This window comes from Nasonia vitripennis, assembly GCF_009193385.2.
Source record: "Nasonia vitripennis strain AsymCx chromosome 3 unlocalized genomic scaffold, Nvit_psr_1.1 chr3_random0005, whole genome shotgun sequence".
NCBI lineage: Eukaryota > Metazoa > Arthropoda > Insecta > Hymenoptera > Pteromalidae > Nasonia > Nasonia vitripennis.
This window is the reverse complement of record NW_022279624.1, coordinates 602,455-627,480: the sequence shown is the minus strand read 5'-3', so window position 1 is coordinate 627,480 and position 25,026 is coordinate 602,455. Positions and strand designations below refer to the sequence as shown.

The 25,026-nt window shown below is 42.0% G+C and overlaps 1 protein-coding gene across 2 annotated transcripts in view; it reads left to right on the top strand.

The window, feature by feature from the left end:
* The first annotated feature begins 24,662 nt into the window (after positions 1 to 24,662).
* Positions 24,663 to 25,026, top strand: part of LOC100119632 (myelin expression factor 2) — a 39,080-nt gene continuing 38,716 nt past the window's right edge. For both annotated transcript variants that reach the window (XM_032601771.1, XM_031925904.2), the window contains exon 1: positions 24,663 to 24,935. The gene's annotated coding sequence lies outside the window, so the exon portion shown is untranslated. The remainder of the gene's footprint in view (positions 24,936 to 25,026) is intronic.

Sequence of the window (25,026 nt, the reverse complement as noted above, 5' to 3'; positions counted from 1 at the left end):
CAACACCTTGGGAGCGTGCTAAATCCGTCCCTCGGCATAACAATCACCGGAAAGCCCTTTGAATCCAGACTCACACCGTAGAGAGAAGTACAAGCTAAGGTCCGTCGAGTGGAATCTCCGGCGTTAGCAGTGCAGTTGATCAACATATTTTATTGCCACGAGTAATCGTGTAGAGTAACTCAATCAGTATTGGCCACGTACGGATCGTAGAAAAATCCTGCGTACCTACTAAGATTATAATTGTAAGTCTTTACACTACATATTTTAAATACGATACTATCAACGAAACTATTAGATAAATGTCGAACATCAAACGTCTGTGAAGTGCTCTGGGTCAATTAAAAATAAATCAATAACAAATAATACAAAATACAAATTCAGCGAGTAATAAATTAATTGAAACCACCATAAATCATATCCTCAAATAGAAAGTCAATAGCTCCTACTAAATCATCATCGAAATCACAAAGGTAAGAGAGATAGCACTACGATAGAGAACTCGGATACATCGAAGTCCGAACGAAACCATCAAGAGCAGACAATACACCGTCCACGCACAAGAGTGTCCGCGCACAAGTAAGTCCGCGCCGGTCCCATCTCCAGACAACAACAGTGCATTAGAGAGTCCGCGCCGTACTGTCCGCGCACGCGTCCACTCGTGCTTAAAGACAGACAAATTATACACCCAGACATTCAGTATTATTCATTCAACCCTAGTACTCCCTAGTAACAATAAAGCTCCCGAGCTTATGCTAGTTTCCACGAACTAAATAATTATTTGTGAACTCGCGCAGCCCGCATTTATACCAAATACGGTCTTTACAAAATGGCATCCCTTGTGGGGAACTAGCCATTGTTACTAGAGTAACAATTTCTAGAATTTCTTCGAGAAGTCTTTAGATTAGATTTATTTTAGAAGTTTTTCTTTTGAAACCTATAAAAAGTAAAATACGAAAATGTCGATCGATTTAAATCAAACTAGAGAGCAGATTCTCGCTATTGAGGACGTGCAAGCTAGAATTAAGGCGTTGGACCAGTTTTATCGTGTCCAGCAGGCGGAACGTGATCGTCAAATGTTGGACGTGTCCCGTGGTGTCATGGAGGCAAGTCAGACTCAAAATATAGCTAGAGCGGTCATGCACATACCCGAATATGACGGAACTAATATGCATCTTAAAGAGTTTCTTCAGGACGTGGATAACGGATTTACGCTACTTCCACGAGAACAAGAGCCACAGTATTTAAGGTTAGTAATTTCAAAATTGAGAGGTAGAGCAAGGCAAATGTTAGAAGGCCACACGTTTACCACATTATCAGATCTCAAAAAGCACCTAAAAGAAAGCTTAGCTCCTAACAAATCATACGGTCATTATTTGAATGAAATTCAATCAGCCACAATGAGGAAGGGAGAAAACGTTCGGCAATTTTACGGACGTTTGAATGTATTGATAAATTCAGCTGTCACAGCCGTGAAAGAAGGATTGACAGAAGCACAAGCAGCTGTGGACCAAAGGCCGCACCTCGAGTTGCTAGCGCTGGAGTCCTTTGTTAATGGGTTACCGGACGGCTGGAGGACAGGTCTGGTGGACTCGGCTCCGCAAACCCTACAAGCAGCCTACAATTCAGCCCTCAATTATGAGAAAGCCAGGATAAAAATGACAGGTGACAATTACGTGTATCCCCGAGTACACTATGTTTATTGCAACCCTGATCAGAGACCGAGAGAAAGAGAAAATATTCCAGACTTTGTTCAACCAACGAACATCGCAGATAAAAATTATGAGGACGCAGTAGAAACTGTAACGAAGAGAGTAAATTTCCATGAGGCAACACACAGAAGAGACGAAATTGCTCACGCATACAACGCGAATGATACATACTTTCCAAAAACCGTGATTGAGAATGGGAGAATAAATGCTCCACCTCAATTGAGATACACGCCAGCACCCGAACCCACGGGTCCAATAAGTATATTGAAACGGCCACAAACCCAGTCGAGAAGCAGATCAGTGTCTCCAGCACGAGGATACCCTCCTGGGACTGTGGACCACGGACAGTATGGACATCCTTATCCACCGATGGGACCATACCCGTATATGCCTCCTCCGCCGTTTTACTATTACCCTCCGGGGAATACCCCTTTTGCTTTTCCATACAGTAATCCATATATGCAACATCCTATGCAAGGACAAATGCAAGGATATGGATACCAACAGCCATGGATATCAATGGAAGGCAAGGCGATGGAATTCAAGGGTGATAGGAACCGATCAGCGTCACCGTATCGGGGAGATAAAATTCATTTAAACTGGGAGGAAGCTCGTCGGAAGGATGCGGCGACGGGCTCATCGACACAGCAACAGCGTCCAGCGAGCCCGAGGCCAAATCAGACAGCAGAAGGCCAACACAGATTATACGACTCACGACGAGAGTCAAGAGAACTCCAACAGTAAAATTGGAAATCGAACAACTAACGGTACCAGAAGCTCTGTGCATCATAGATACCGGAGCTGAGGTAAATGTAGTTAAACATGACTCATTACGACCAGAAGTAGTCATAGAACATGATAACTTTATAAACATCATGGGAATAGCACCCAAAGGATTCGACACCTTAGGAACAGTAAAACTAACTGTTATGGGTAAGAAACACATCTTTCATGTGTTACCCTCAAGTATACCTTTACATGAGGACATTATATTAGGCAATCCGTTTCTCTACGGAGAGAAAGTGAATATTCAGTTCGGCGATGAGGTCCTAATCACCGAAAGCCAACCAATAACACCAGTGCCTTTTGTACATAAGCATTTCCCCGAAAATCAGGAGGACGTGGACATAAAATATGGCCAAATAAATGTTGAAGGACAATCTTCGGAAGGTAAAGAGACGGCCGTAAAAGAGTACGAATTTCCGTATGAGTCCGAAGCCATCGATCCTAAAGTTCAGGACTTGCCGACCAGACCGTACAATCCAAACGGATTCAAATTGAAAGCTAATACAGTTTTCAAGCTACCAGCTAGAGCCAAGGTTCCCGTGAGAATACCCGCTACGGAAGATTCAGTACAAGGGCAGGCCTACTTAAGGCTGATCAAGACCGTCCCGGGAGTATACATTGGGGAAGCTGCAGTAATGAATGAAAAGGGTTACTGTTATGCAATGGCCATAAATACCAGAGAAGACCCAGTAGAAATCGAAATCTCGCCGCAACATCTTGAAGAATTCGATTTAAGTGAAGATGATGACTTCCTGGACTTTCCACTGGAAGGCGAAGCTCCGAAAAATTCGGAAGAAAGAATAAATTTTATTATGGAAAAGGTTAGAAAAACGTATCATAAGAGACACGAATTGAGACAGATACAACGAATAGTGAAGAAATATTCACATTTGTTTTATCTACCTGGAGATCCAGCACCTAGGACATCTTGTGTGAGACATAAGATCCGGACGACGGATGAGGAGCCAGTCCGAGTAAAATATAAAAGAGGACCAACAGGACAAGAAGAGGAGTTGTTCAGTCAGTTACAGAAACTCCTGGACGCTCGAGTCATCAGACGTTCAAACAGTCCATTTTGCAGTCCGTGTAGAATTGTTCCAAAGAAACCAGGACCGGACGGTAAAAGGAAATACAGGTTAGTGATTGATTATCGCAAATTGAATGCAAAAACAATAAAAGATGCGTACCCATTGCCTAACATCGTAGAGATTCTGGAGCAGATAGGAAGCGCAAAGTACTTTTCGGTTTTCGATTTAGCTATGGGTTTCCATCAGATAGAACTAGAACCGGAGGATATTCAAAAAACTGCCTTTAACACCAAGTATGGTCATTTCGAGTATGTGTGTATGCCATTCGGATTGGCTAATGCGCCCCCAACATTCCAGCGTTTAATGGACTGCGTTTTATCGGGCTTACAAGGAGTAGAAATGTACGTTTTTCTAGATGATATAGTGATTTATGCAAATACCTTAGAAGAGCATGAGGAGAAAATTTATAAAGTGTTTGACCGGTTGTCCGATGCAGGGTTACGCTTGCAAATAGATAAATGTCAATTTTTAACTCCAGAAATAATATATTTAGGCCACATAATTGATTGCTATGGAGTAAGGCCAGATCCAAGTAAAATTTCGGCAGTTAAAAACTTCCCGAAACCGACAAACCAAACGGAGGTCCGTCAATTCCTTGGACTAGCAGGATACTACCGACGTTTTATTAAAAATTTTGCAGACAAAGCCCGACCTCTTAATTCACTTTTACAGAAGAACAAGAAGTGGGAGTGGGCTTCTGACCAAGACTCGAGTTTCGAAGTATTGAAACAGGCCCTATGTGAGGCGCCTGTTTTAGTATCAGTGGACGTCGAAAAGCCTTTTATATTGACTACTGACGCCAGTGATGGAGCCATAGGAGCAGTCCTTAGCCAAGGTGAACCAGGAGAAGACCACCCTGTAGCCTACATGTCCCGTTCTCTTAATAAAGCAGAGAAAAACTATTCAACAACCGAAAAAGAATGCCTGGCTATGGTGGAAGCTGTAGACTATTTTAGACATTACCTGTATGGCCGGCATTTTACTGTGTTCGGAGATCATGAACCTCTGACCTGGATGGACTCCCTTAAAGACCCAGTTAGTCGGCTCAATAGATGGAGAATGCGCTTGCGAAATTACTACTACACTTTTAAGTACAAACCTGGACGATTAAACATTAATGCGGACGCGTTGTCTAGAAATCCCGTTGATAAGCACGATCAAGAAAATTTAGGCAATGAAGGTAAAAATGAAGATAGTAAAAACCAGGGGGAGGAGGCGCGAGTAATGCCGATTAGGCCGAGACCAACAAAGACATCGTTAGTTAGACAAAATCGTAGCAAAAATAAGTCGGAGGAAACAAAAGAAACGAGCAAAAAGAAGACTGGACAGAAAACCAGTTCGAGGAAAGATGCGCCACCAATTCCAGCCGGAATGGAAGGCGGACAGGCTGATTTGGATGGAAGCACAATTGCAAAAAGGTTAAGACAGAGAAGAGCGGACACCGCAAAGACGGTGGCCTTCTCGGAGCCAGAGGTGACTGAATTCTCGTCCGCTAGTGAAGAGCAGTCCACGGACGTCACACTAACGGAGGACCACAGTAACGAAACATCAGACGCACCCCCTATACCGTTAAGGAATAGGTCGATTCTTCCAAGTTTAGTAGAAAATGAATTAAGGTCTGAAAGCGACATGAATTCGGAAGAAATTGCAAATTCAGGTAAAAGCTTGGGAGAAAGTGAAGTTGAGGAGGTTTTGCGAGATAAGCCGGTAAGAAAAAAAACGTCCGTTCCACAAGTCCAAACAAAAACTACGAAAAGCATTCTAAAAACACCTATGAAGGACTCATCGTCATCTAGTAGCGAGGGTGAATTAATGAAACCGCAGTTACACTCAACCATGAGAAGGTCTGTACCGGGACAAGTACATAATGAACAAGAGTTGGACGAGCTGTCTTGTATCGAGAATGCAAGAGGGGCCCAAGAGATGAGCGCAGAGGATCTGGGTTCGATAGAGGAGAGAGTCCAAGAAACAACTTTTAACCAGAAGTCCTCACTTTGTTGGGACAACTATATGGAACAACACCCAGAAACGGTAGTGCAGGACAGCTCAGCTGGAGAAGATCTTACAGATGAAGAGTGGAATATCGAGAATGCGTCTAGCTTAGTGCCAGAACGGAAGGCTAAGTCCCTTTCACCGTCACCGTCAAACCCAGCGGATGGATTTCCAGAAGACTTGGTTAAACTCAATAAAAATCATTCAATACCAAGCGGCGCAGTAAGGGAATGGATGCTTGAGTATGCACACAAGTATGCAAATCCAATTCGTGCTAAGTCCCCTCTAAAAGTAACTAATGCCTGCTCCACGGCTTGGCATGGAGAAATGACGGAAGTACCTTCATGGAAGAATCTATCAACAATAGAGCAGGAGGACAGTGAAGAAGAATCCGAGGAGGAAAAATTCGTTCACCAGAACCAGCCGAATAAACTAACAGAAGACGACGAGAAACTAAGACAACCTGATATTACGGAAAATCTAAAATCCACGGAAGACGGAGGACGTCCCACGCTTGTGTCGAACATTGGGTCAACCACGATCGACACCGATAAACAATTTCCAGCCACAGCACCGTTGCTCAATATAGGGGAACCAATTGTTGACGGTACTATTTTGAGATTATTAAGCACGAGAGAGTGTGTGACGTATTTAAAGGACAACATAGTTCACTTTGTGCCTAAAGACCTAAATCTGTCCACAAGCACTAATAGACTGCTTACCGATATAGAGGCCATTTATCGAGACGATCTGATGAAGGCTAAGGCCGACGTGGGAGACGTTATAATAACAATCAATCGTAAGAGATATGTATTTAGCCTTGTAGTAACTGAAAAAGTTGGAGACGAAGTTAAACCTAGTAATTTGCTAAAGTGCTTGAACACACTAAAAGCACTTATAACTGAAAAGAAACTACGATCGTTTAGGATAGCTAGAACAGGCGAACTCACGGATAAACTTCCTAGAAGAGTTTTAGTGCAAACATTCAAAGATTCCTTTAAAAATGTTAAAATAGCAATAACATTCTGCTACGGAACGTGCAAAGTGTTGGCTCCAGAGTACCGGTTAACCGTGCTACAGGACTATCACAACAGTCTGTTTGGAGGACATAGAGGGATGGGCAAGACGTACAGACGTATACGAGAAAGGTATCAGTGGAAGGGCATGAAGGAGGACGTACAGGAATTTGTCCGTAAATGTGAAATATGTCAAGAACAAAAATTGGTTCGGATAAAAACCAGGGAACCTATGGTTATTACTGATACGCCTTCGGAAGTTTTTCATAAAGTAGCTATCGACACGGTGGGACCGCTGTGTAAAACAACCGAAGGAAATATGCATATCCTCACTATGCAATGTCAGTTTTCTAAATTCTGTATTGCTGTACCCATCCCAAATATAAAAGCCATCACCATTGCAGATGCTTTAACGAGATACTTGTTTGCCCAACATGGAGTACCTCGCATAATATTAAGTGACAGAGGTAAAAGCTTCCAAAACAAATTACTATTAGAGTTGTCCGAAATTTATCAGTTTAAGCTAAATACTACAACCGCATACCATCCGCAGTCGAACGGATCGTTAGAGAGGAGTCACGCTGTCCTAGCGGATTTCTTAAGGAATAAAGCATCTAGCAAACAGGATTGGGACAAGGTTATTCCTTTCGCCATGCACGAGTATAATACATCAATACATGCTTCAACCGGCTTCACACCGTTTGAGCTAGTGTATGGGCGTCCAGCGAGAGCACCACACCGATTGCCGGATGAGTTTGAGCTTGAAACTTACAATGATTACGTACAAGAACTAACAGAATGTTTAAAAGAAATGCAAAGAATAGCAAGGAGCAATCTAGTAGATTCAAAAATTAAAAACAAAAAGTATTACGACAAAAAGGCTAGACCTCTGAAAATAGAGGTCGGCGATGAAGTCAGAGTATTAAAAGAACCAAGATATGGGAAATTAGATAAATATTATAATGGAGAATTCATAGTGAAAGAAATTAGAGAAAACAACAACGTGATAGTAGAATCATCAAATGGAAAACTAATTGTTAAACATAAGGATAAATTAGAAAAATTTTATAGATAAAGCAGTTAATAACAATCAAAAATTCATCTTTTCAGTGTGCCATTAAAAATGTGGAGGACACTGTTTCTGACGCTGTTCTGGTTGACGGACTACCTTGGACTAGATGCAGAGAGTCCACCTTTCTACAAACTTACAGAGCTAAAGCAAAACCCGGGTATATATTACGAATACATGGGCGAGGTGAAAATCGAGCGAGTAAAATGGAAAATAGCAGTCACCCTGGATTTTGGCAAGTGGAACGATCCAATCATTTGGAGAGAAAAACAAATGTTTAAAGTGGTTACAACCTGCAATGAACAGCTAAGTAAACAAGAATGTAAAGAATTCCTTTCAATTGATAAGTTCGAATTATCAATAAAAACCTTAAAATCATTACAAGAAGACCTTCATATATTCTTTGCATCTGAAGCAGCTATATCAGACAACAGATTTACGCCATACACTCACGCTTTATCTAAGCGAGGAGCTCCGTTAGAGTTTATTGGCTGGACAAGCAGACAGCTATTTGGAACTATGGATGCAGGGGACAGAGACCAACTAAATCAGGATGTGGACAGATTATACGAGAAGACATCCAACATTTCTACTTTATTGGCTAGTCAGACTCATATAGTGAAGTCTAACCTAGAATCGCTACATCAAAAACTCGACGACACTCAGAAAACTCTACATGAACAGCACTTGCAATTTTTAAGAGCACAGCATCAATTCGTACAAAACTCTCGTTAACACCATAGAGACTGCCACACGAGGTCACCTACATCCACTGCTTTTAACACACTCACAACAGCGGAGGAGCGCGCGGAGGGGGACAGTCCGCCGAGTCCGCTGAGTCCGCCGAGCCTGCCGAGTCCGCTGAGTCCGCCGAGCCTGCCGAGTCCGCGCGTATATGCACCATCCGACGAGCGCGCGGAGGGGGACAGTCCGCCGAGTCCGCCGAGTCCGCTGAGTCCGCCGAGCCTGCCGCGTCCGCGCGCTCATGTGTACGCAGCAGAGCCGGCGGAGGGGGACGAGTCGCGAGAGACGGCGAGTCCGTTAAGCCCGCCGAGTCCGCGCGTACAAGTGCGACCATTAGACGTCACGGAGTGGGACAATAACGCAAGTCCGCGCGCACGCACACTTACTGCTGTGAGCGCGGAAGGAAACGAGTCGCGAGAAACCGTGAATCAGCTGTGTCCCCCAAGCTTGACCATTAATTCAGAACAGCCAGCAAAGAAGAGAAACAAACATAGTGTGCTACAATATCAGACCCGGGAAGAAGAGCCTAAATTAAAGAAGGCAAAAATTGAAAACCGCTACATATTAGTCCCCAATCAGCAACGGTTATTCATATCAACCGACGTTCTGGAAAAGTCCAGCGAATAGGGGAATTGAGGAAGGACAACCGAAAACAAAAATTAATAAAACAAAATCGCAAAAGAAAGATAAGAAAGGAAAAGCTAAGAAAACGCATAATAATACTGAAACAGAAGAAGAAAAAGAAAGAAAAAGAGAGAAAGATAGAATAAGGAAGCGAGAGCAGAGAAGAAAACTAAAGGAAGAAGCCCAAAACTCCAGACCAAGAGTCCCTCTACAAAGACTAAAAATTACTACTAAACATCCATCATCTCCGCAGCCACCACTATTCACAAGCTGTACGGGTTGCAGAGAGGACTGCTGGTACCAGGGAATTGAACATCACACCACAAACTGGATACTCTGCGTTGTTTGTCGTACTAACTGGGCGAACGGTGAGTGCGTTCATAGAATTCCGTATGAGTGTAGGATTTGTAAGTTAAAAAGAAGATCTTAATAATTCATATATAGAAAACTTTTTTTTCATAAAGCCATATCTTAGATCTATTACACTACATGTAGACTTTATTTTCGTAAGTTATATTCATTCTCTACTAGCGAAACATAGTTTTAAAATTATTGTATAAAATAAATTGTACTCACCAAATTGTCCAGAATGATAAACATGGGACACTTTTTTTTTTTTTTTTTTTTTTTATTTTTTTGCCCCGGCTCCATTGCCGTGGGCGGCAATATTCTGGGGGGGGAGGTGTAATGTCCCACGTTTATATACCTATAGTACGAATGCGTATAACGCCTAATAGACGGCATCCACATACACACAAACCAACGAGAGCTGTACCGATTGCGACAATACACTACCGAGCGCAGAAAATCGGAGCGAGTGCTCTGACCTTCGCGTCAGCACTCCTCGCGCGCGAAACACGATTGCAAGACATACGCGACGATCCTGTGTGGCCGGTGCTGATTGGGCGACCGCGATCTTCTTCATCTAAATTACAAAACTGCTTGCATCGACACCGAGGCTTTAAAAACCCTGGAGCCGATCCACGCACCACCCTTTTTGCGTAGTTACTTGCTCACTATCGGTTGTAGTTGATTCTAAGGAGAAGCGGCGGTGTTTGATTGTGTTAGTGCTTGGAGCGTGCTAAATCCGTCCAACACCTTGGGAGCGTGCTAAATCCGTCCCTCGGCATAACAATCACCGGAAAGCCCTTTGAATCCAGACTCACACCGTAGAGAGAAGTACAAGCTAAGGTCCGTCGAGTGGAATCTCCGGCGTTAGCAGTGCAGTTGATCAACATATTTTATTGCCACGAGTAATCGTGTAGAGTAACTCAATCAGTATTGGCCACGTACGGATCGTAGAAAAATCCTGCGTACCTACTAAGATTATAATTGTAAGTCTTTACACTACATATTTTAAATACGATACTATCAACGAAACTATTAGATAAATGTCGAACATCAAACGTCTGTGAAGTGCTCTGGGTCAATTAAAAATAAATCAATAACAAATAATACAAAATACAAATTCAGCGAGTAATAAATTAATTGAAACCACCATAAATCATATCCTCAAATAGAAAGTCAATAGCTCCTACTAAATCATCATCGAAATCACAAAGGTAAGAGAGATAGCACTACGATAGAGAACTCGGATACATCGAAGTCCGAACGAAACCATCAAGAGCAGACAATACACCGTCCACGCACAAGAGTGTCCGCGCACAAGTAAGTCCGCGCCGGTCCCATCTCCAGACAACAACAGTGCATTAGAGAGTCCGCGCCGTACTGTCCGCGCACGCGTCCACTCGTGCTTAAAGACAGACAAATTATACACCCAGACATTCAGTATTATTCATTCAACCCTAGTACTCCCTAGTAACAATAAAGCTCCCGAGCTTATGCTAGTTTCCACGAACTAAATAATTATTTGTGAACTCGCGCAGCCCGCATTTATACCAAATACGGTCTTTACACCTAGCTTACCCACAATCATGTACTTTGTTTTTAATTCACTCACTTCTAACCCTGTATACTCCACCGCTTTTATGAGGATTTCCGCGTTTCTTGCTACCGTTTCCCTACAATCCCCCAGTATATCCAAATCATCTGCGTAGCCTAGTATCTGCGTTGTTCCATTAAGCGTTGCGCCCAGCTGGCTAACCTGCATTTTTCTAACGACATTGTCACGTCAGCCTACTATGATTTAAACTGGCCAGTCAATACTCACGCGAATACCACGCTCGACCAAAGGAATACCTCACCACGGTAAATGGATCTGTTCCACGGCAGGCATAACGGAGACCAATAAACCAGCAACAGTCGGCAATGCAGAGCATGACAAAACAGCCAAGCCACTGACATGCGCGACGGCAGATGAAAGGGCGTCGATCCTGAATAAACCAGGTCAAACAGGGGGAGACACCCCAGATCTAACAAACAATTAGGAAGCTATAAATCTCAGCCGAACGACCCAAATAAGCGGAAATCGATACGACAATGAGGGAAATTACAATAAAGAAAACTATTACAGATGGCCAGGCTAGGGGACACGTACTAAGGAACATGACTAATAAAAGGGGAGCCACCCCCGCTGAGACACACACCCTCCTTAAATCCTGATTGGCCAGAACCTTCCCTATGCTTATGCATTACCCTCATCCCTATAAATACCAATAGAGAGCAAGGAGGAGTAGCTCTCGTAGTCCGGAGTTCTTACTGGTAGGGCGAAGCTCTGTCCGACTCGCGACTTAAACTATTTTTCTGTAACCGGACTTAGACTCAGAGCGTTCGCCAAGTTTTTGGACTTAGTCATATTTCTACCTCCGACACGAGTTGAACTCAGTCGAGGCCTTATATCCCGTACTAATTATAATCTGACTAATTGAATAAATCACTTCACTCAGTTACTTAATCCTTGCGTACGAATTATTACATTACAAACTTTGCGCCCTTTTGAGATGAGCTACAGCGCCAGAACGAGAGCGAGCTAGCCAGTCGGTAACTACAAGTCCGCTTCGTCAAGGTAAGTCGTTCCTCCTATCATTATTCACCATTTCACGTCAGTGTCGCATGTAACGTTATTGTGTCAGTACATAGTGTCTTAATCTAGCTAATATCAACTCGTACAGAAGTCACTCTGAGTTACGCTACTTGGTGAGCTATCACTATCTCACCGTCAACCAGCTACCGGTCAAATCGCGCCCTTCTTTACCTCTTCCCTAGGCGGTATCGCGTGAGCGGGCTGCGCTAAATAAAAGGTCTCGTCGACTCGGAATTTGTAATTATTTCTATCGTGCGAGTAATCGCTCTATGCGGCCGCTCGGACGTAACAGAAATTGGGGGCCCCTTCCGGTCTTGGTTTTTTTTACTAGAAGCAAGCGCGATTAGATCAACGGAAGCATGGCGTTAGGCGGACCGAATAAAGTCGAAGAAGCATTACGAATTTTAGAAATAAATGCGAAAGCGCTAGAACCCGACACACACAGGGACGATTGGGACATCAAAAAGTACGCAACATACTTTCGCGAGCTGAGAATAAAATGTTCGAGCAAAAAACCCAGTCAACAGTGATACAAACACGCGCCGCGATATGTGACGCTTTAGAAGCAGAAATCGACAGGGAGGAAATTGAGAAAACGATCAACTGCAGCACATTAGTCAATGTAGTAGGGGATTTTATAGCAGCGCGCGTAAACCCGACGTCGCTAATTAAGTTCCTGGCGGGCGACGACGAGGAAGATTTAACATACATACCCGAATTAATTCTCAAACCAGAAATGACGGAAGACTACCAAACATTAAGCCTTCCGAGCAATAGATCTCTTTCTTCGATAATTTAAACAAAACGGGACATTCGTCGAATAAACAAATAAACCCGGACGCAGTAGAAGTCAACAAATTTCAATTTTCAACACTGCGAATAAACACCTTCAGGCCGAGAGAAAACATACTACAATCAAGCGCGGAAGCATATAACAACGCGTCGGTGAGCGTTTTACATAGTAAAGTAGCGGACAAAGTGATGCGAGACTTGCCAAGGTTTGACGGAAAAAACATACCCGTGCACGTATTCGTGTTGCGTTTACAACAAGCCGCAAACGCGCTCACCACGGAAGGAGAACTCGAACTTGCAAAAGTAATTTATTCAAAATTAGACGGCGACGCGTACAACTCAACAATCAATAAAACATTCAAATCGGTAAGAGAAATTAGTAAACATCTCGAATCAACATTCGGATCGGGAAAATCGACGGACGAACTACTCGGAGAACTCGCGAAAATAAGACAAAGAAAGGGAGAAAAAGTTGTTACCTACTCTAACAGAATCCGAATTTTGGACGTAAACATAAAAGCGGCAGCAAATATGGAAAGAAAGTCGAGGCCGAGTTTTAACGCTGAACTGAGTCGAAAATTAATATATTATTTCAAGAAAGGACTTGATTGGCCAATAACACGAGGCTTGGCGAATTTAATGACGTTAACGAAGCAATAACAGCGGCACACAAAATAAAAAAAGTTGTCTGCGCGAGAAATCAGACCTATCTATCTTTATGTTTTTCGGGTCGCTGAATTCGAATATAAGGTTAGTTAGGCCCCATCTCGTTAGGTTCAAGGTCAGTTCAAGGTCAAACTGAGAAGAAATGGTTAAAAGAAATAAAAATGCCATACATTTATGTTTTTTTGGTCGCTGAATCCAAATCCGGAATCAGTTTGGCCCCATCACGTCAGGGTCAAGGTCAAACTGAGAAGAAACAGTTTAAACCGATTAAAATGTCATATTAAAACTTTCAAAAAATGGAAAAAGATACCGAAAAATTGTAAAAAATCTTATTTAATCACATAATATCTTTCTTGTGTACAGAGAAAAGTTGCTTTCGTTTATATTTTTTTCTTATTTTGCTTTTTTCCACTAGCTTAGTAACTCTCGATGTCTTTCTTTACTCCTTTTTTCTCTTGTAACGAACTCTTTTTACTTCAAATGACCTATGCAATGGGTTTCTTCTTCTCTTTTTGTTATTTGTTTTAATGTCTCTCTTTAGTGTCCAGCAAAAATCTGCCATCATGTTGACATTCCATCTTCCTTGGTATCGATTCTCCATTACACTTATATCTTGATGAAATCGTTCTCCCTGTTCTTCACTGACATCTCCTAGATTAAGAGGGAAGTAATCAAGATGGGAATGTAAGACATGCATTTTATAACTCATCAAGCAACCCAAATTTTTGAAATCCTACAACATTTGTTCAACTAGTTCCTGATAGTTCTCACTCTTTTTATTTTCTAAAAAGTTCTCACGAACAGTTTTAAAACTTTGCCATGCAGCTTTTTCTGTGTCGTTTATTTTTGTGATAAATGTTTCGTCTTCAAATAGAGTACGAATTTGAGGACCATCAAAAATACCTTTTTTTAATTTAGCTTCACTTATTGCGGGAAACTTTTCTCCCAAATACTGGAAACAATCGCCATCTTTATCCAGAGCTTTGACAAACTGCTTCATGAGGCCAAGTTTGATATGAAGTGGTGATAGCAGATAGTTTGATGGGTCAATCAATGGCGTACGTATAATGTTCCTCGATCCTGGTTCAAAATGTGTTCTAGTTGGCCATACTTTCTTAAAGTAGTGATTTACCCTGTTTCTACTATCCCATAAACACAAGAAGCAGGGATTTTTAGTAAAACCTGATTGTTGTCCTAAGATCATGGTTGCAATTTTAAGATCACCACAAATTTTCCATTGATGTTCCAAGTACTTTATTTTTTCCAATACAATTTCTAAATTTTCATAGGTCTCTTTCAGCTTAGTCGAGTGAGCTATGGGAATGGATGCAGACCTGTTTCCGTTATGAATGCTTTGGTATTGAAGTAGCCAATCAAAATGTAAACTGGGTGCCACAAAAAGTTTGCAGTAGATGATATACGATGGTAACACGCTGAGAAAGAGATAAAACAGAAAGAAACTTGAAATTTACAAAACCAATGATATGGTCTTCTCCAACGTGTCAAAATGACTGCTATTTTTGTATTACTAATACCAAAGGTTTTAACACGGCTACTAAATCTAAAATTGTATACGCAGACGTTTCTTCAGTAGTGAAACCTGTGAGAATAGAAGTCAGGGATCAAACTGTTAGTATCGAACCCATGGATGTGAACCGCTCAGGCGAAGTAGAAGAAATGCAAGTTGATGAGTCCTGTGACGAAGAAGGTTCTGAGGTTGAAGAAGAATCTGACGAAGAATCCTCAAACGAAGAATACCTGCCAGCTAGTACAAGAAAACCTTTAACCAAGAAGAGTTAAGTGATCTTATTCGAAATTTAGGATTACCTAAAGATGGAGGAGAATATCTAGCGTCAGTTCTTAAAACGAAAAATCTGTTAGCAAAAGGAACAACGGCCTAACATGCGACTTTTTCGCGCAATCGGGAGCAAGTATCGATTACAAAAACAGCTGCTTAAAAATTGGAGAACATATGATAACGTTCGCTAATAAGATAAATAAGGAAATAGCGGAGATTGAAATGAGCGAGAAAACGGAAATCGAACACAAAAAGACGGAGCGGAGTGCGCTGATAGCAAAAAAATCAAATCAAGTTACTCTAGGAAGCATAAAAAATCTAAATCAAGGAAAAAATCAAGATAATATTCTAAATCAAGGGCGAAATCAAGTCGAAATCGAGAATCTAATTCAAGAACAAAAGCAAGACAGAATCGGCGGAATAAAAATCTAAATCAAGGAAAAAATCAAGATCAAAGTAACAAAAGCAAAAATCGAAAGCGGGAACAATGCCGGAATAAAACCCGAGAGCTAAATCAAGAACAAAATCAGGCAAAAATCGAGAAACTAAATCCGGAAAGAGATCTTGATCAAGAACGAAATCGAAGTAAAAAAGTAAACAAACTCGAGGAAATGGGAAGAGAAAACTCGGTCGAAAAAGAAAGCGCGCTCGAATAATTGGAAGCAATCCTGAAGGACGCGGAGCGGGTCATAAAAAAGGAAGTGCCGGTGGAGGAGATTTTTAATATGCACACTAAAATAATAAGCGTAATCCTAAGCCTCAACAGCCTAGCCGGGTACAGCTCGTAAGGTACAAGGATAGCACTAGAAAGAATATTGGATGCAATTAAACAAGGCACCTGGCGAGAAGCGAAATTCCACAGTGTTTTAGAGAAAGCGCACGAGCAGCTGTCAAAAACTCGCAGGGACCTCGGGTGAGCGGGTAGAGGCATGCGTATATTATCAACCCGCCACGATCATAAAAATCGAAAGGGTAAAAAAGGTGTCCGAGCAACTGCGCTTTGAGCATATTTCCGAGAGCGAGAAAATCGAGGTACAGAGGTTAGTGGAGGAATTCCACGACATATTTCATGTAGAAGGGGAAAGATTGTCAAAAACACCGTTACTTAAATTAACAATACCTACAGTCGACGAGGTACCGGTATCAACTAAGCCTTATCGGCGCTCGCCCGAAGAAAGAGAAGAACAGGAAAAACAGATAGCCGAATTACTCGACGAAGGCATTATCGAAAGGTCCACGTCATCTTTTTGCAACCCGTGTTTTCTAGTACCAAAAAAGCCTGACTCCAAAGGCGTTGTGAAATTCAGATTAGTTAGCGATTATAGCAAGGTCAATGCTAAAACTCTGAATGATCAATATCTAATGCAAAATATACTTGACATTCTCGATCAACTCGGGGGAGCCAAATATTTTTCGGTTTTCGATTTAAAATCGGGCTATCATCAAATAGAAATAGCAGAAGAGTACAGGCACAAAACAGCATTTGCCACGCAGAGCGGACTGTATCATTTTACGCGCGGCAGTTTCGGTCTACGCACATTGCCGGCGACATTTTCGCGCGCGCTCGCAATAGCACTGGCAGGCCTTACAGGCAGCGAACTCTTTATCTACATGAACGACATAATAGTACATTCGGATTCGTTTGAACAACATCTAGAACGAATCAGACGCTTGTTTGAAAGACTAAGAAAGCACGTATTAAAATTACAGGCAGATAAATGCGAATTTTTAAAGAGGGAGGTCGCCTATCTCGGACACATAATATCAGAAGCGGGTGTAAAACCGGACCCTAAGAAAATTGAGGCTGTAAAGGACTATCCCACTCCTCGCAATAAAAAAAAAATATAAAACAGTTCTTAGGCTTTGTAGGCTATTACAGGAGGTTCATTGACAAATTCGCAAATATATCAATACCGTTAACAGAAATGCTTAAAAATGACGCGGAATTCGTATGGACCGAAAAGGCACAAAAAACGTTCGAAATTCTACGCGATAAACTGTGCGAAGAGCCTATTTTAACGTTCCCGGATTTTAATAAACCTTTTACGCTAGTAACTGATTCGTCGGGTTATGCACTCGGAGCAGTATTGCTAAACGGAGAACCGGGAAAAGAGCATCCGGTAGCATATATGTCACGCACACTGACGGAGGCGGAAAGAAAATGGGACACGTATAATAAAGAGGCGAACGCGCTAGTATCGACAATCAAACATTTTCGGCCGTACCTGTTCGGGAGATGTTTCGATTTGATAACGGATAATATAGCGCTACAATGGCTGCGTACTCATAGGGACCCGAATTAGCGAGTTAACAGATGGAGATTGTTGCTCGCGGAATTCGAATTTAACATAATCTATAAACCGGGAAAAACGAACACAGCTGACGCACTTTCGAGAAATCCGGCAGAGAAGGCTATAAATATCGCAACGGCGGAGGATATAAACAAGTCACAGAGTGGCAAGTCGGCGGAGGACGCGGCAGGAGGCAAACCAACACGCAGTAAAGACACCACACAATGCAGACGCGCGGTCGAGGAAAAAGACTACAGGGGGAGAAATATAAAGAAGCTATAGCAGCTCTAATACCAAAAAAAGGCAGGCCGAAAGAAAATCGCTCAAAAGAACGGGTAGAAAAAGAAAACTCAGGAGAAAGTCGGGAAGAAAGCCCGGAGATAAAGCAAACCACCGCGAGGGGACAGGACGATGACGAGCGGCCGGGAGCGGAGGAGCCCGGAACCGAGACAACGGAGACGCGACAGGGTTCAAACGAGGGGGAGGTACAATCGGAAAGCGACAGTAGAGAAACGCAACAGGGGATCGATGTGGGGGAAAGCGACGACCCGGGAGAAGGGGCGGAACCCCCGAACACGACTGAAAATGGAAGCCAACGGGATATTCAAAACTCAGAGGAAGCCATTACCTGCCGAGAACTATTATTGGGAAAATTTAAAGGAAGAGATACAAGCTTTCGTGCGAAAATGTTTAGACTGCCAATTAAAGAAATTAGTTAGAGTAAAAACAAAACTCCCTATGGTGATTACAGACACACCAACAATAAGCATGGAAAAATTAGCCATGGACGTAGTAGGCCCGCTACCTCCGACGGATAGTGGCAACGAATACGTACTAACGTTCCAAGATAATCTGACAAAATTGTCAACTCTGTTACCATCAGCTTGTGCAGGATACTCGGGGCGATTAAGTCCGATTTCTAGACACACATATACTCTCAAAAATCACTTTACCGACTTCTTGCAACACTTGTAAGGCATGGACACTGCTTGAGGTAACGCCAGCGCGCGAGTGCGAAAAATGTCACAAGATTTATACCGGGCAGGCAGCAATCAGGAGGCCGACCGCCTCACATTTCGTGATCGGTTTCGTAAAACTGAATCCGAACTAATCAGAAATTACAAACGTGTTAGCTACCAATACGGATTAAATTTTCTCTGCGAACGGTGCTATTCGGAAACGGCATTCGAATTACGAAATTTAGCTTCACTTCACGTCACTCGGACAGTGGATGAACTCCGCAACGAAATCCCGCCCATCTGATGTGAATACTGCAAAAAAATCATCGGGTTCGATCGATGTCATTTAGATCAGGCGATCAAAAATAGACGGCGAAAATTCTCAATAGTGGGCAGAGTGAAAGAAAAGGTTTTAGCCACGCATATCGGAATCAGGTGGGAGTCAATCTCCGAAAGAACGATAGATAAGATAAACAGCACAGCAGTGCAAGAATCCAAGCGATTACGGGAAAAGAGAGTAAACGAGTACGGAAAGCTATTAGGTGAACAGCGGGCGCAGGCAGCCGACCAGGTACGCGCCGGAACAATTGTCTCGGCTGAGACGCAGGTAGTGCGGTCACTGAACCCTAAACCCTCAATACTACGGAGAAAGTAAAAATTACACGGTCACTACAGATGAACTTACGAAAGAACCCTTCTCGGGAAAAGCGCTCACAGGGGAAAATGAGTCGGATGGGACAGTCGAAATCAAAGAAGAAGTCGAAGAAAATATAGATCACTACATGATAACACGCACCGACGGTGCGATAGGAATTTGTTTTGTAGATAGGAACTCGGAAAACGCGACGCGTCTGGACTAAAGTAACTAGACAACATATTCAATCAAAACACTACGAGCTGACACAATCCAACATCGCGTAATTACTAGGTGAATTAAATGTGAACCTCGCATTAGAGATGAAGTGGAACGCATACGTGGGGACCGGACTTCTCCTGATCCTAGGGACAGTAATGGCGGAAATCGGCATCAAAGTATCCGGGACCAAAAACAACCCCGGACTTATGTATCAACGAAACGACGATATACGCCTCACCTCGGGAGAATGGATAATCGCCACCGGGATCGACACAACCCCCGTCTTCAACAGCGCAGGCTTGTTCCAGCGCGCAGCGGTATTCCTGACGCAGACCGAGGACTATCGAAATGCATCGAACGGAGTCTTAATGAATCAGATGTATCTACTACAGGACAAAATCTTACAACTGAATAAAATGGCAGTTTCGTTCGAAGCAATAAAAGGACCGTATGATATCCGCACGCACAAACACGGGGACAAGGACCACGAGCTATTGGAAGGTGAAGGGATTAATAACTTGATACTACTCGAGGATATGCGGCGAAATAAGAAAGAAGAATTGTTTCAACCTGCCGATCACAAGGTAGTCATAGAAAATGATCTAAACGAAGAGATAAGTAATCTAGAACTCAAGAGGCACGCTCTGATGACTCGACTGGGCTTGAACGAGGAGGACGACGCAAACGCAGTAGAAATCGAGGAGGAGCCGTCCATCGACGAAACCATCCAAGTTCTCAACGAAAACTTAGAACTAGCAAATAAATTGATCACCGTCATGCAGATTAAGGAATACGGGCTATCAACGAGAACGATGAGAAACGCGTTGGCCCGACTCCAACGAAAAGACGGACAAGCGCTGGCAACGCCGTTCGAGTTAATAAACCAAGGGACAATACGCGAATACGGCACGGTAGAAATGTACCTACTACAAAGCCAGCTAATAATCCAGGTAAAAATTCCACTAGTGACCGAGCAGGTATACAGGACCTACGAGCTCGTGTCGATCCCTGTTTTCGACCCACTCGAACTACCTCGGCACACCGCGATGAAAATTGTCCCGAAAGGTGAATATCTCGTAATAAATCCAGATAACAACGAGCACTTCTTTATGAGTAAGGAAGAAATGAGGGAATGTTTGAAAGTACACCGCGTTCGGATATGCAAGGCCAACCGAGAACTAAAGAGAGGCATGGACTGCGAGAGTAATTTGAAAGCATATCCAGAATCGTACAGGGCCCACAGTTTCGGACTCCGAAATCCAGGCTACTGCGACTCAAGAATCACTCATTGTAAACAAAAAAAAATCCCAGCGCTCGTCTGTTTCCTTACGTTAAAATACTTTTCTACGGTCCTATCGCTTCTATTTTGTAAGCTATCTAATTTATCCTTTTTGCGCCTTTCAAACCAGAGTTCGCACTCTTCGTCAAACCATGGTTTGCTCTTTGGCTTTTTCTTTTTACCCAGTACTTTGTTCGCGACCTCTTTTACCGTTTTTTCGATGTCCCCCCATAAGCTATTCGGTTCGTCATTCCCCTTCGGCGATGTGTTTGCTTCTTCAAGTGCCTGAAACCTGTTATTAATTTCTATCTGGTACCTAATTCGCTCTTTTCTATCTCGTTGCTTCTCTATATCGAAGCTTTCTACCTTGTTTGCTCGCTTACTATTTTGATTCGCTACTAGCCTAGCTCTTAATTTGGCTACTACTAGGAAGTGGTCCGAGTCGCGATCTGCCCCTTTGTAAGCCCTTACGTCGAGAACGTTAGTATGACGTCTTTTTTCAATGAGGAAATGATCAATTAGGTTCTGTGTGGCCCCGTCCGGCGATGTCCACGTTGCCTTGTGTACGTCCTTGTGTTTAAAACACGTAGTTTTGATTATAAGATCTTTTGCCGCCGCGAAATTTATGACCCTAATACCGTTATTATTGCTGGCTTCGTGGAGGCTTTCCTTCCCTATAGTAGGCCTAAACATTTCCTCCCTACCTATTTTACCATTGAAATCGCCTAATACTATTCTTGTGTCGTAAGGCGCGAACTGGTCGATTACCTGCTCTAAAGTTTCGTAATAGAGATCCTTAGCTTCTTCTTCTTTGTCCTCCGTAGGACATTGTACATTAATAAATACATATCTGTACCATTCACCTTTGATAATGATGTACGAGAGCCAATCGGATTTGAAACTTTTAACCGAATGTATGATGCTTTTGCTTACGCGAAATCCGGTGCCTAGAGATCCCCCACTCCCGGCCCCATATAGGTACATGAAGTTACCCGATGCTAGTACTCCGCCTTCTAGCCACCGCGATTCCTGTATTGCTACCAAATCTAGATTGTACCTATCAGCTTCCTTTACGAGTGCTTTAAATGCGCCTGCTCTGTATAGACTGCGAACATTCCAAGTTCCGACCCTTAAGTCCCTTTTGGTTCGGATTTGATTTTTTTGAGACATGATAGTATGTTAAACCCGCGCGCTTCGGATCCTGTTCCGATCGTAGGTGAGTCCACCGATCTAGAGGTGATAACCCCCATACCTCTCTAGAACTAGGTATGAGAGCTTTCCGACTTTGACGAGGACAGTGTCAACTCGTCGTCAGACATACTACGGTTTCATTCTCGCATCCTAACGCCCCCCTGCAAGGCAGCGCGCCTTCGCTGGCATCGTTACCGCGTAAGACCAGGTGACGAATCATTCTACACATCCCCTTTCGGGGCAGTTTTCATCGCTCCCGCATCCTCATCGACAGCAGGATTTTTGGCCATTTTTGTAATGTGTGATGAAAGAGATAGATTGAGAGATAAGAGATAATGTGAAGTGTTTTTGTTGTTGTGGTGCTTGCGTAGTGTTTCTAGATGAATGCGTTCGACAGTGTGGGCTCATCACACCCACGCCTGTTCCTATCGGCTGTCCGCGGCTGCTTATTCAATTTATTTGCAGCTAACCTCTTTCTCAGGGACTGTTCCTCTATCCGCAACCTAAGGACGCGCTGTGTAGTGGTGATAGGCACCCACCCGTCCGATCTGGACGACAACGCCCAAGACCCGCTTAGGGTAGCGGCATTGTAACAGGTTACATTTTACTATAAAATTAATAATTAAAAAAATTTATTGACTATATTAGGCGGTAAAATAACATATGTAATAAAGTGTAATAAAATGTAAAAAAAAGTTAACAAATCTGAAAATGTAAGAAAGTGTACAAAAACGAATGAGAAAAAAGGTCCGAAATCAAACAAAAAAGTACAGTTTCTTACATTTTTTTGTTTTATTACATTTATTACAATTTATTACATTTTTTTCCCACTAGGGTATTATTTAAATTTTTTTTTGTTTAAATCAAATTATTAAAAAATAAAAATTTTGCAGCTCACAGCCAGTGTTTTGGTGTTATCATCTGGATGGTAAAACCATATTGGCCCTCATTATGTAAATTTTGATAAAATTTATTAATTTAAAACAACTTCGAAAAAATATACTAAAGGTAAAAAATTTTGTATGATTAGCACCTGATAATCAGCTGATTGTCATCAGCATTTCATCGCATATAAACGCATATGTGTAACTATCAGCTTAAATGAAAATATTAAGCTGATATCACCTGATACTCAGCTGACGTTTTGGCACGATTATCAGCAGATTATCAGCTAATAATCAGTTGATTGTCATCTGCTTTTTTTTCAGTAGGGTGGGGAGGGCTAGAGTGATCGCGCGATAAGTCGCACGATTAATCGCGGAACGAATCGCGTGAATCATCTAAAACAAATTTTCAAATAAAATAAAATTGTTTAAAATGCTAAATTAGTTAGCGGGGTGGCCAGTATAAGTGTTCCCCGTTGGAACGATCAACGTTGAATTAATGCTGATTTCAATATTGATTTTAGTCTGAAATCAGTGTTGATTCTATACTGATTTAATGCTGAATCCATGTTGAATCAAAGTTGAATTAGTCCGAAAACGCAACGTGGATTCAGCATTGATTTTAGACTGAATACAGTGCTGGATTGCAAAGTTCAATCAGGACTGAAATAAAATTGTAAAAAAAGTTCGCTGAGACCTGGGCTCGAACCCGAGACCTTTTGAATAGTGGACGAATGACTTGACCACTTAGCCATTTCGACACTTACATTTATCTCATAATGGAACATAAATGGAATTTTATAGAGAATAGCCGAAAATTAACCTACTCTATCATGATTATTATAATAATACTAGAGTGGACGCTCGACTGGACCTCTCTGTGCACTCGGGAAGGTACCCAGGCTTCGAGACTATTTGCCACCTATAGGTTTCTGTGTATGTTACATTATGAGATATACATTGCAAGTGTCGAAATGGCTAAGTGGTCAAGTCGTTCGTCTACTAATCAAAAAGTCTTGGGTTCGATCCAGGTCTCGGCGGATTTTTTTACAATTTTATTTCAGTCCTGATTGAACTTTGCAATCCAGCACTGTATTCAGTCTGAAATCAATGCTGAATCCACGTTGCGTTTTCGGACTAATTCAACTTTGATTCAGCATTGAATCAATATGGAATCAACGCTGATTTCAGACTGAAAGCAATATTGAAATCAGCATTGATTCAACGTTGATCGTTTCGACAGGGTTAACATCCGGATAGTAACACCCCGCTTAATAATTTTGCATTTTAAACAAATTTATTTTAGATGAATCGCACGATTCGTCACGCGATTAAATGTTCGAATAATCGCACGAATAATCGCGCGATTTTTTTCAGGAGGGTAGCGCTCGTCCGTGATATACCATTCATGATTGTTAATTTGTCTATTAAATTAATCGAATTTTCCATTAAAATAGTACGTTTTAAGTTCTAATTGAACTATAATATAAACGTAGTGAAAAAGCGCCATATTTTATTACAAAATTTAATTAATTCAATAAGCCATTTTATAGTCATGAATGTCTAATATGCAGATAGTGGGCCTCTTCTTTGCTATGTTTTGAACAAGACATGGCTGAACAGCTGTACTGAACGAGCGGAACAGCTGAACTGAAACTATGGTAGAAAGGCTCTAGCAGTCCGGTTCGTGTTCGAAATTCCGGGTCTGTGCTGACGCTGTAAAATCGTTCCGCTTAAAGATCCTTAGGGCTCGGACACGCAGGAAACATAATTCGCGGGACACAATTTTTAACATTAGTTACTATATCTATATATAGCGGAATAAGTAACTTATTTCCAGTTATATCCACTTATTCCTCACTATATAGATATAGTAAACAATGTTAAAACTTAAGTCTGACACCTATGTTTTAGCGTGTCCGAGGCCTTAGTTCCGCGTCATCAACTGATTAAGTTTGTTCTCGTAGTTGTAACCTCTTAAATTGCTGCTTTTCCAGTGGAACACACCCATCGCCTATGATTTCGCGCGTGCTGTAGACTTCCACGCGCAAAACTTGAATTTTAAATTTATATTGAACAAAGTTATAACAAACTAAATTCGAATATTAACTCATTAGTATAAATATATAATATTTGTGTTGATAAAATCTCAAATATATTAGATATACACTGTATGATGATAAGAATACTGGAGGAAATAATATAAAGGTATGTATAGAAACCCTTGATTTAGGTTTACATTTTAGAGGATTATATCATGTATTAGTTAATTTCATTAAATTAGTGACAGCATTAACAC